The following is an 11,809-nucleotide window of genomic DNA, read 5'->3' on the forward strand; positions in this document are numbered from 1 at the left end:
TAAATTAAATAATCGTTCAAGAGTTTTTTGTGTGTGACCCTATAGGTTATTATTACGCTGGCAACGAATTTTAAAATCTATTTTAAAATCGTAAATAATGAGCGACATCTAGTAACATATCATTTTTACCCAAGTAATATAGTTAAATCTGTGATCGATTAAACCTTCTGTGAATAATGTACAAAGTAATATAATCTCTTCAACCACATATTATAAATTAAGTTAGAGACATGTAATGTGTCATACTCATTATAGTTTAATCTATGTTTACTTGATCAATGAGTAGACTATTATATCAAATCAACTTTTAATATAATCAAAGTATATTAATTCTCGTATAAAAATATAATGATTTCAAGTATAAGGACTATAAAACAACAGACATGTAGATTCTCAAAATGGGTATATCCAGCAACATGTACATTTACATGTGCTTGTATTTTTTTACTTTAGTATCAATATACCTATGATCTATAACGACCTTGTTATCTCTCTCTCTGTGTGTGTGTATATATATATATGCATATATATACTCTCTCTCTATATATATATATTCTGATTAATGTGTGAAAATATAAGATATTACATTATTCTGTTTTATAAGTACATGTGGAAGGAAAGATAATATGACTGATAATTATTCTGTGGAAGCTGCATATGTGCTCTTATATGATTTAGAATTTTTTGGAATTATTTTAGTTGATATTGGAATAATTTTTCTGATTTTTAGTATTAAATTATTCTTATAAAATTCTCTAAATATTTAAAAATGATTAGACTTATTTTATAAATTTCTTTGCTAAACATAGGACTTTTTAAAAATATACACTTTCATTATTTATGACTTATGGTATTTTCGAGTGGATTTACAAAGTCTAATTATTTTAATAGATTAATTTTTAAAAATGTATATCCAATTCATTATTAAAGATAAAATATTTTAAAAATATGGGGAGATTACTAATTAGGTGTTTTTTAATTTTAAATGTTGTTTTGAGATTTAATTTCATTATTCACCATATTTTATTTTATCAAAATACATTATATGATATATCTATATATATATGTAATAATAATTAAAAAAGGGAAAAGTGTATTGAATTGTGCATTTACAATTATACCCCTTAGGCATAAAAAGCCCAAGAGGCTTTTCTTTCCTTTTGTTCAGGCGGTCGAGTCTCTCCCTCTTCCCCTCTCTCTCTCTGTCCGCTTCTCTCTTTTTGTACCGATTGTGCTCAGTTTCTCTTAATTTGGGCCAAAATCAACTCAATTTTGGCTTTCCGGTCGAGCGATGTCCGACTTGTTATGTACTTGTGTGTGCATTGATGCTGCTGTTCATCTTTTTGCTTCGGGTTTCCAGTTTTTGATGCTTAAATCCTGATTTCTTGATGATTTTGAGTTACACACTAGTTTATAATCACTAATCGGTGAAAAATCGGAGTTGGAAACCCAATTTTTGAGCACCACCGGATTTTTGCCGCCACCGGTGATGAACTCCGGTGAACTGATGGTGGGAGATGCTGAAATTGAGTCCTTCAATCGAAACAAACTAATCCCTATACTTGTGTTGATAAATTTCAGTTTTTATAAAATTAAGTTTCGTTAGTTTACGATTTTGGTACGAAATCGTGTTATGTATTATGTGACGTGTGTTGGTATGATTTTGATGTTGAGATTATGGTTCTTGTTAAAGGTTTATAGCTTGAGAGATTTCAGATTTGATTATTAAGTTCAATTTATGTTTTTCGATTTAAATTTGATGATACAATGTTAAGTTAAGTGCAAATTGATGATTAAGTGAATTTAGTTAGTTGCATGTTGAACTTATGATTGATTTGACTTTATGTTTCATGGAGAGACTTGATTTTAGTTAAAGACAATAAATTGTGGTTGATTGTTGAATAAATGGGTTAGTAGTATATGCGTAGAGGTGATGCCGAAATTTTGTTAGAATTTATAAAGTAAAAAGTCGATGTTATGTGATAGTTCAATCTTACATATGTGTAAGTTCATGATTACGTGAAATAAAGTGTTGTATGTATTAACGTGTTAATTAGGAGTCTTAGATAAGTAGTATAATCGAGTCAATATATATATACATTACCTTATGTCTTAAGTGAATTACGTGCTATGTGTATTACATATTGATGAATTCTTTTTTCGAAATTGATAAAATACATAATTACATATTTACTCTTTATACTATTATTTTATATTTATTATTTATTTATTTATTTACCATAAATGGGTAGAAATTGGAAAGAGTATTGACGAATATTATTGTTATATATAGGTAAGCACAGGAAGTTTGGAAAGTAGGACTCAGATGAGTTAAGCGACAGCCTTACAGTCTCGATATCCAGAAAAGTGTACAAACTCACTTGTCCATTTAATTGCATATGTTTGAATTATGAATTCCTTGACATCTTAACTTAAAAACTCGAGACAATCAACTTTATTTATTCATCGCGTAATAATACCCTAACTTATTCTGATCCCTTATACTTGAAAACATTATCCCTCGCTTAAACCATAATACCTTGTTCCCTTAAACAGAATCCCTACTCTTAATCCTTAAACAATTGTCGATAGATATTCTGAGTTGTACATTGATTCCTTTAGGTAGTAAACCTTTGTTGAGAAAGTTTGATTATGCCTTAATGCTTAAACACGATATTGAATTCGAACATCAATTGATTAACTTTGAACTCCTTTTTGCTCTAAAAACTAAAATGAAAACTATATTGATCGAGTCTCCGTTCTTTTTAAATTATTATCTTATTGGGCCAATAGTGCCTCAGGATCCCGTACAATTGAGAAACACATTGAATATGTGGTTCAGATCTCTGTCATGAGCTGATCACCCAACTTTACTCGTAGCGCTGAGTTCAGTTTTTATAATTCTTCATTAATTCATATTAGTGCCTATTCATTGATGATTATACTATGATATTCTTAATCTTATTATATACTATCATATCTATTTTACTTTTGACATTATATATGCACTTGTCGGGATTTATGCTCAATTCTTTTGATTTAACCTTACATCGAAATCAGAATATGGTGAGACTTATTCAGATCACTCGTAAGCAGACCGGTGGTTTAGGGCAAGACTATAGGCAGCAGTTTGTGCATGTAATTGACCAAAAGGTAGGATTGGAAATGGATGATTCAAAAATATGAACTTTTGGGTTGTAATAGTAACTTTAGAGTACTTAAAGAGAACTTGGTTGATGATAACTCTGTAATATTATCAAGACTTATAGTTGCGTTGCTTCATACACAGACATGTGGCGTTTCTTAGTGTGGGAACGATTTTAAGTTATCTTTATTAAATGATTAGTATGTCATGCTTACTGTAATCGTTATCTTTATTAAATGATTAGTATGTCATGCTTACTGTAATCTATGAATAAGCTTTTATACTTAATTAAATATCATAGTAGTAGTAGAGTATGTATGTCACATGATCAATGATATGTGATCATCAGTCAATAAACATACCAGTCATAATACATTATTATTGTCCCTTAATAATAATACTCGACTAGGAGCCTAATATTGATACTATTCTCATAATCTCATTTCTAAGTCACGTACTTAGAGATATAGAATGCATATCATATTCCAAGGATATTTATTAATCTAACATTATATCGCAGTAAATTAAGATATAATAAATTATAAAGGGAATAATTGATAGAACATAAACATTAATAATCCAAATGTCTTAAACTAAAATATTACAGTGTTGTCTCTGTAAAACCCAAACTTTTGACATTGATAAAAGACCTTTATGAATAGTAACCTTGCGGTTTAATAAAAACATTTACAACCACACCATATACGAGTTTTTAATTTAAGATTCCGAGTTTATATTGTGATTATACGTACCAATGAGTGTATGTAAAAGCCATTCGTTTTCGGAGGAAACGAACTTTGTAAAATGACCTTATCTTACGGGCTACCGAGGAATACGAGAATCACATTACGATTAAGAATTTAGAATTCTATAAATTAAAATCCAAGTACAAGGTTTCAAAGCATAAAGGATTTATAAGAAAGGATTTATCCCGTGAATCGCTTACGAAGATTTATTACGAAAACGAATAAACGACCAAGCTAATATGTAAGCGAATAAATAAACAAACCAAGGCCATGAAAATACCATGCAAATTAATTAGCAATAAATTATCCAATCTAGCTAAATAAATTAAGAATTAGGTGAAAGATAACATTTCTTAAAATAAGAATTCATGTTTTATAAATAAAATGCCTAGTCAAGTGTGGTGTGCAAGCTAATACCTAGGCTTGAATTAGAAGCATCTTGTTGAACACACCTTATACATACACAATACATATGACAAATATCATCCAATACTTCCAAAGGAAGCCAAACCAATCAACTCTCTCTCTCTCTCTCTCCAAGAACAATGCTGATTTTCAAGAACAAGGAGGAAAGAAAACTTCAAAACTCACATTGTACCCATTCTAAAATCACCAGAATTTTATCAAACCTCTTTCATATCATGGTTAAGTGACGCATAAATTTCAAGCCCATCCATGAAGGTTTCAATTTTATAAAAATGTTTGAAGTTGAGGGTGAATAGTAACTCCGAAAATCACTAACTTGTTTTCTTGATTTTTCATGGAAGTTAAGGATCATAAAGCTAGACCAAGGCTACATCAAGGATCTTAGAAATTTATTAAGTATTAATAAGCTTCAAGGAAGCTATAAACTTCATCCACCCTTTAATTTACTTGAGTTATAAGATTAAGTTTGAGTTATGTTTAAGTACATGTTGGTTCATTGAGTTTGGATTATAAAAATTTGGTTTTGGATGGTTAATTGTTATGGTTTGATATTGGTGATGATTTAATATATTTTAGGGACTGATCCTTCAAGAAATATGAAGGAATTGGTGTTTGAGTCTTTGTCAAAGAAATTAGAGTAGTTAAAACCGGGAATCGTTACGTGTATAGCCTTCGTAATGTCCGTTTATATTTAGGACTGTTTTAAGCAAGAAACAAGAACTGTAAATTTAATATTTTTACACACCACTGGACAGGATATAAATTTTTTGTTTTCTAGTTTTCAACCATATAAAGATTGTGCCGAAACGATTTACGGATTAGGTGAAAAGCTCGTTTTAGTGAACGTAGTCGAGAAAACCAAACTGCTACCTAATGCTGACTTTGAGGGTATAATTGAGGCCCTTAAACATTGTTTAAAATCATGAAACTTGGTTAGTAACTTACTTATATAGTGAGGAAGACCTCTTTAAAATTTTAGCTAAATATGTTAATTTTTTGATTTTATAAAAATGTCGGAGCCGAGGTCGCCACTTTGGGATTTTCACCCAGAAAACCATTTTCCAATAATGTGTTCTAAATTTTGTCTAGATCGCGCACGCGAAAATGGTGCATCAATTGAGTTAACGGTTTGAAAGATATCAACGATTTAGTGAAAGCGGTTTGAATAGTAAAACTCGGTAGTTGACCAAACTTTTGAAATGCTTTTCACCTAATTATATTAATTTTATCAAAATGAAACTTTAATGATAAATATTAAAAGCACTCAGGAAGCTCCTTGAGGTGGTTTCGTAAGAAAATATTAATTTTATGATTTATTAAAAATGTTAGAGTGCGAGTCACGTAATAGTGACATTCGGTAAAGTCAACTTTAGAACACCACTTTCACCGTTCGTTTCAACCAAGGATTGATACTTATTTTGAGTCGGTCGAATATTAAAAAATATGAAGTTTTGTACTTATTAGAAATATGAGTTGGTGATGGGATTAAGAATATTGATTAAGATTATGATATTTGTTGATTAGAGAACTCGGAGCGAGAGGAAGCCGGGAAATATATCTTGGACTTCAGGCAAGTTTTCAAACCCTACATTTTAAAACTGTTGTGTTGTGTTTGTTTTCAAATAAATGCTATATATGCATGATGTGGTATTACGATATATTACGAATTGTGATATATAATATCATACTATATGTTACTGATTTTGGTATATGATTATTACCGAATTTCAATCAATAACACTAGAGAGTAGCGTTGTTTATTTTAGACCGAGGGTCGGTCAGTATAATTTTATGAAAACCCGGAAGTATTCCGGAGGTGTTTTATTTAAAAATATTAACGCTATAGTAGAGCGTGATGTATAAGTTGTAAGACCGAGAGTCAGCCAGTTTTTATAAAGTATAAACCCGAGAATCAGTCCGAAGATATTTTAGACGATCAAAAGTCCGCACTTATTTTATTCCAAGGGACTCGATGTCCACTTGCGAAGTATTAAATACCTTGAATTTGATTTAAAACGATTTCCAAAGATCGTATTCTCTCAACTATATTTAACTACTCGAATAATGAATATTATTTCAGATATTCATTTAAATAGGAGAAGTATTCTCCAATAATTATCTATTTCAAACTCGATTAATTATATTATTAAAGATTACTTTAATTATCTAAACATAAATTAGTTGAGAAATATTATTTCAAATATTCTTTTGAAATATAATTATTCGAGGTTTAATTATGTAATAATTATTATTTAATTATTAATTATTTATTAAATGATTTAATATGATTTAAAATACTTTCTGAATTTCAGAAAATCATTTGAATAATTTCAGATCGTCAAAGAATATTATCTCAACTTATTTTAAATATTTGAGCATAGTTTCAAAAGAAACCCTCCTTATTTATTTATCTGCTGACAACGGTCAACTCACATCCTTAGTACTTCCTCCAAAAATTCTCAGAGGTATATATGTATAAGCTGTACCTATCAACAAGAAAAACGCTTAGAGAACTTTGATGTGGTTCGAGTTCATGAGATATGATAGGATTTTTTAAAGGATAGGGGAGGGGTAGAGATCCAGTACTTCGTGTATTGGGCAGACTGCCGGTATTGTGGGAGACGGTACTATGTGTACCTAAGGACCTGCGAAGTGTGTGTATACCCAAAATGGGACACATAGCCCGTATGCAGCCAGAGTGATAACAAGGAGTTTAGAAGTCATCCTCTACTAGTAGAAAGGTTACTAATTTCCATTTTACGACTGATTATCGTAAGTGGGGGGCTCCAGTGAATGTCCTAATCTTCCAATTAGAATTGAGATGCAACACCGTAACCTAAGCCTAGGTGTTGGGTTTACCATTAAGGTATTTTCAGACTAATAAGTCAATCAAAGAATTATTTTGAAAAGAGGTGTGTATCACCAAGAAAACTACTTTCAATAAATACATATAAAATAATCACATGAAAAATAAGAAACTGGAGAAAAAGGGAATGATTTTTTTTTACAAAATATATTTTTTTTTCAAGTCGGTGAAAGTTGTTGGGATTCAATCATCAGATCAATATTAGTCAAGAAACCAAAATTAAGACATCCATTTCTGATCTACCTTCTAGAACAGTAGAGAAGTAAACTTAATGTAGAAACTTAAAAGATACGACAACATGCTTTCATTGCACTGAATTTGTGAAGATATATGACCAGGGTAGTACTCTAAATTATAGAACAGAAGAAAGTGAGGAATATATAACAATAACCTATATACTATAAAGTGTGGAAGAGTACCTGAATTTGCATTAGCAGGTTGTTAACAGTAGCACCGCCATCCACCCTAAGCAAAAACTTTTTTTTACTTTCCACTTTAGTTGCATCCTTATGCATGGAATCCAACACATCCTTTACCTGAAAATACATTCTTTCCATGACAACACGAGTGATGTGAGCTTTATTTGTGAACCTTGTAATTCCAATACAAACTCCACGAGCATCAACACGCCACCAGGGAGAGAACAGGCCATTGAATGCTAGCACAAAATAAATAAACTCCGTCAGTGGAATCAACTTCTGATGCCAATTTCTCAATCTCACTTGCGCTACCAATTAGATCAAGTCCATCTCTGAGCCAGTGGACTGCAGCTCCGGCAATAGAAATTGATCCCTCCGGAGCATAATTTGTTAAACCATTAGCTCCAAGTTTCAAGGCCACAGTGCTTAATAGTCCATGAGTGAATAGATCATCTGATCATCAGTGTTTAAAAGAATGAAAGCACCAGTACCATAAGTGCTTTTCACTTCTCCCTTTCTACAAGCTTGACCAACAATAGCTGCATGCTGATCACCAAGACAACCAGCAATCGGGTTTCCTGTAATTGGCCATCCCTTTGTTACCTTTCCAATAATCTCCGAATTACTAACAATTTTCAGAAGTATTCCAGCTGGAATTCCCAATTCTGTCAATGTCCTTTGGTCCCAGTCAAGAGTCTTAAGACTCATTAGCATAGTCCTGGCCGCATTTGAAACATCGGTGTCATGCAGCCCCCCATCAACCCCTCCGGTCAAATTCCAGATCAACCATCTATCAATGGTTCCAAATAAAGCATTTCCAGTATCAAACAACTTTCTTAACAACACAAAAGATAACCAGTATTCTGGTATGGGACTTAGTCGCTTGCAATCATGGAAAGAATCTCTGGCAGCTTTGTCTTAGGTGGGCCAGAGTATCAGATAGGTATAAGATATCAGTCGTAATTATTGTAACTTCATGTAGAGGTTAAGAATAATTGTTTGAGATCCTATAAAGTACATTTGAGTTGTAATAACAGATAATACTTGTTGCATGTCATTTCTAAGGCTATAACTTGTGAGTGTGTGAGATTGGGGGTCTGTGATACGGAATTATTGGATTATTGAGTTAATGCGGGTTACACATAATTGAAGGATTGCGTGACGAACCAGATTCCTGACCCCGGATTTAGGGGCGTTACAGAAATTGCATGAGAGCATTAAGTTATAGTACTCAGAGACGAGAGTGTTAAGAGTCTGTTTAGATGCGAGATTACATAAGAGCTCATATAGAGTTCATCATTGGACTACCGGATGTAGACCCAATGTGTAGGTTAGGATAAATATATATTTGAGTTATTAAAGTATGACTAATAGAACCATTATAGATTATGTAACGCCTGTAAATATTTGATATGAATGTAATATGATATTCTGTTTTGTGCTATATAATTTTTGTGTATTAGATGCCAGAAATTATGTGCATTCAATGTGTTCGTATATATTCTTCGTTGTATGGCATTGCGAATATCGTTAGATTATTTATAAGCGTATAATTAAACGTATGCAAGCAAATTTCGTTACGCGAGTAAATAACATTTGAGTTGTTGTAGTTGCGATTAAGCGACAGATTATTATTCGGCTTAGAATCAAATTATTTGCATTTTCTTATGTAGCTTAGATTTTTTTTTTATTATGGCTTGTTTAATAGGGTATTGATCTTAGAAAATTCTTTTAAAAATATATTCTTGTTCAAAATTTTTGAAATCAATTTTATAAAACTTCTAAAATCTCATAGTATTTATGGTATTAATTTTGTGATTTATGAAGTTATATTTTACTTACTAAAATCCTTTCTTTTTAATCATAACTTTACTAATTTATAGATTACTAGTATACCTTTGCATGCATTTTGGGTTATAAATGAGTCCAAGGCTAAGACCGTTAATTCTAACCGCACTAACTTGCAAGATTACCTCTTTAACCTTGCATGCATTTTGGTCACTACTAGCAAGAGGGACATTTATGTACATTCCTCATTCCACTACCTTTCTAATAAAATTAAAGAGACAAAAACCAAGTGAGTGCCCTCATTTTCATCACACACCCACTGAAGCACCCTCTCCACTCCTCTCCTCTCTCCCTCTCCGTCGAACTCACCCCCACCCCCATTCTTGCCATTTTCTTCACTTTTTCTTCATCTTCTTTCACTTCTCAAGTTAGTCAAGCCAAGAACTTCATAATTTAGTGGAGTAACATCATTTTAAGGTGAGTTTTATGTGTGTATGTTGGTAAAGCCGAAGTTGAGGCCTTGGTTCTTATGAACTCAAGGTTGCAACCATGGTGGCTTATAGAAATGAGCAAGATATGATCTTGGAGAGGTGTTCCACTTCTATTTTTGTCAATTCATAATCTTTTTCATAAACATTTGGCAATGACTTCTTAAGAGCCAAATATTTAGAGTGTTGATCTTGGATAGTTCTTATAAAGAATGATCATGCATGTTGATTTTGAAAGTATTATTCTTTAAAAATGTTGTTTTATCAAGTTTAAACTCTTGCATGTCATTTTTCCTTTAAGATATCTTAAGTTTAGTACTTGCATGTTGATTTTAGCACTTGCATGTTGGATATAATACTTGCATGTCAATTTATAAGTGATTTTCAAAGTAGAAACCATACTTGTTGATTTTGTGCATTGGTACTTGACTTGTATGAGATGCATGCTGTGGTTTTTAGTTATAAAATGCTAGATGAAGTATGACATGATGATAAGTGATTATATTCAGTAGATATCAAGTGATTATTTTGATTATATAGTTCGAATTTTTGCTTAAAAACTCGAAGACATGATGTTGCTATTATAGTTGTTCTTTTAACCTCTTGATACTTGATTTTTGTGAGTTGCATGCCAGGTTTCCTTTGATAAAATGCTATTTTAGATTATAAATGATGATATGGGCTTAAAGTCAGTAGGTGTCATGAAGTTGCCATGCATATTTACTTCGAATTCTTGCTTGAAATGCTAAGTGATGGCTTGTCTTGTGATGTGTTACCTTACTTATTTTTATAAGTGATCTTCATGCTAAATAAATTGCAAACGAGCCTTAAATGTTGATATTAAGTAGGTATTAGTATATGTCAGGACTTTCCTTGGTTGGTTGTCGATTGATATTTGGTTTTGTTGTAATGAAGGGAGTTAAGGTGGAAGGAGTCACATTGATCTTAGTTGGGCAGATTTTTGTACTAGAAGTTTAGGTCATTTTAGGTGAATTTTAGCAAGGCCTTGGTAGGACTGAACTCAAGGGAGTTGGGACTTGGTTCATACTTGAGTCCAGTAACTTTAGATTGCATAAAAACTTGCATTTGGTTAGGCACACACACACACACAAATCCGAGAGCAACTCAAAACAGGGCAGATTTGGGTAAACTTGACTTTTGGTTGATTATCATCATGTCGCAGGTTAGGCCTTCATGGGGCCTTGGTCTAAATAGGTATAATGAAGTCTTATGAAGCTTAGAAAGCCATTAAAACCAGTAATTTAATTGGATAAATGAGTTTTAAGTTGATAAAATCAAGGCAGTTTGGAAATCAGGGAAGGCAGTTTTGTGTCAACTTCCACTTAAGGCCTAGGGAGGCCTTAGTGAGGGCTTTGAGTAATTCCAACTTTGAGAGTCATTTAGAGTCTCAGTAACCCTTGAGAGTTGGTTTGGAGTGAAGGCCCAAGGTGGAGATACCTTATTTCTACCAAAACACTCGAGAGTCACCATTAGAGTTGCCTATGGAAACTTTAGAGAAATGTATTGCATATGTATGTCTTTTAAGTAAGGCCTTGATGTCAAAACAATTTCTAAAGTTATCTTAAAGTCAAAAGAAGTCATAGGAGTCAGAAAATAGTAAAGGCCAAAGGTATAACTTCATATTTTTTCCAAGGCACACAATTGGTGCCAAGGTGTGCATTCGGTAAGTCAAATAATTGTTCATTGCATTGGTGAGTCATTGGAAGTGAGGCATAAATGTGCCTTACTAAATTTAGGTTGAGTTGAGGTCTGTAAAGGAGGATTAGGAGTATTGGTCATGATAATTGTATATTAGATGGTTAATTGCTTAAGTGACTAAGGTAGAAAAATCTAATTGTGTTATTGCCATGCCATTTCTTGCTATATGTTATGTGATTTATGTGATGCATATATTGTTAGTGTATACTGAA

The 11,809-nt window shown here is 32.1% G+C and overlaps 1 pseudogene; it reads right to left on the reverse strand.

The window, feature by feature from the left end:
• The window catches only part of LOC141696315 (glycerol kinase-like), a 49,289-nt pseudogene extending 39,657 nt beyond the window's left edge, over positions 1–9,632 (reverse strand).
• Between the last annotated feature and the right edge of the window lie 2,177 nt (positions 9,633–11,809).

This window comes from Apium graveolens, chromosome 2 (genome assembly GCF_009905375.1).
Source record: "Apium graveolens cultivar Ventura chromosome 2, ASM990537v1, whole genome shotgun sequence".
In the NCBI taxonomy this organism is placed as follows: Eukaryota; Viridiplantae; Streptophyta; class Magnoliopsida; order Apiales; family Apiaceae; genus Apium; species Apium graveolens.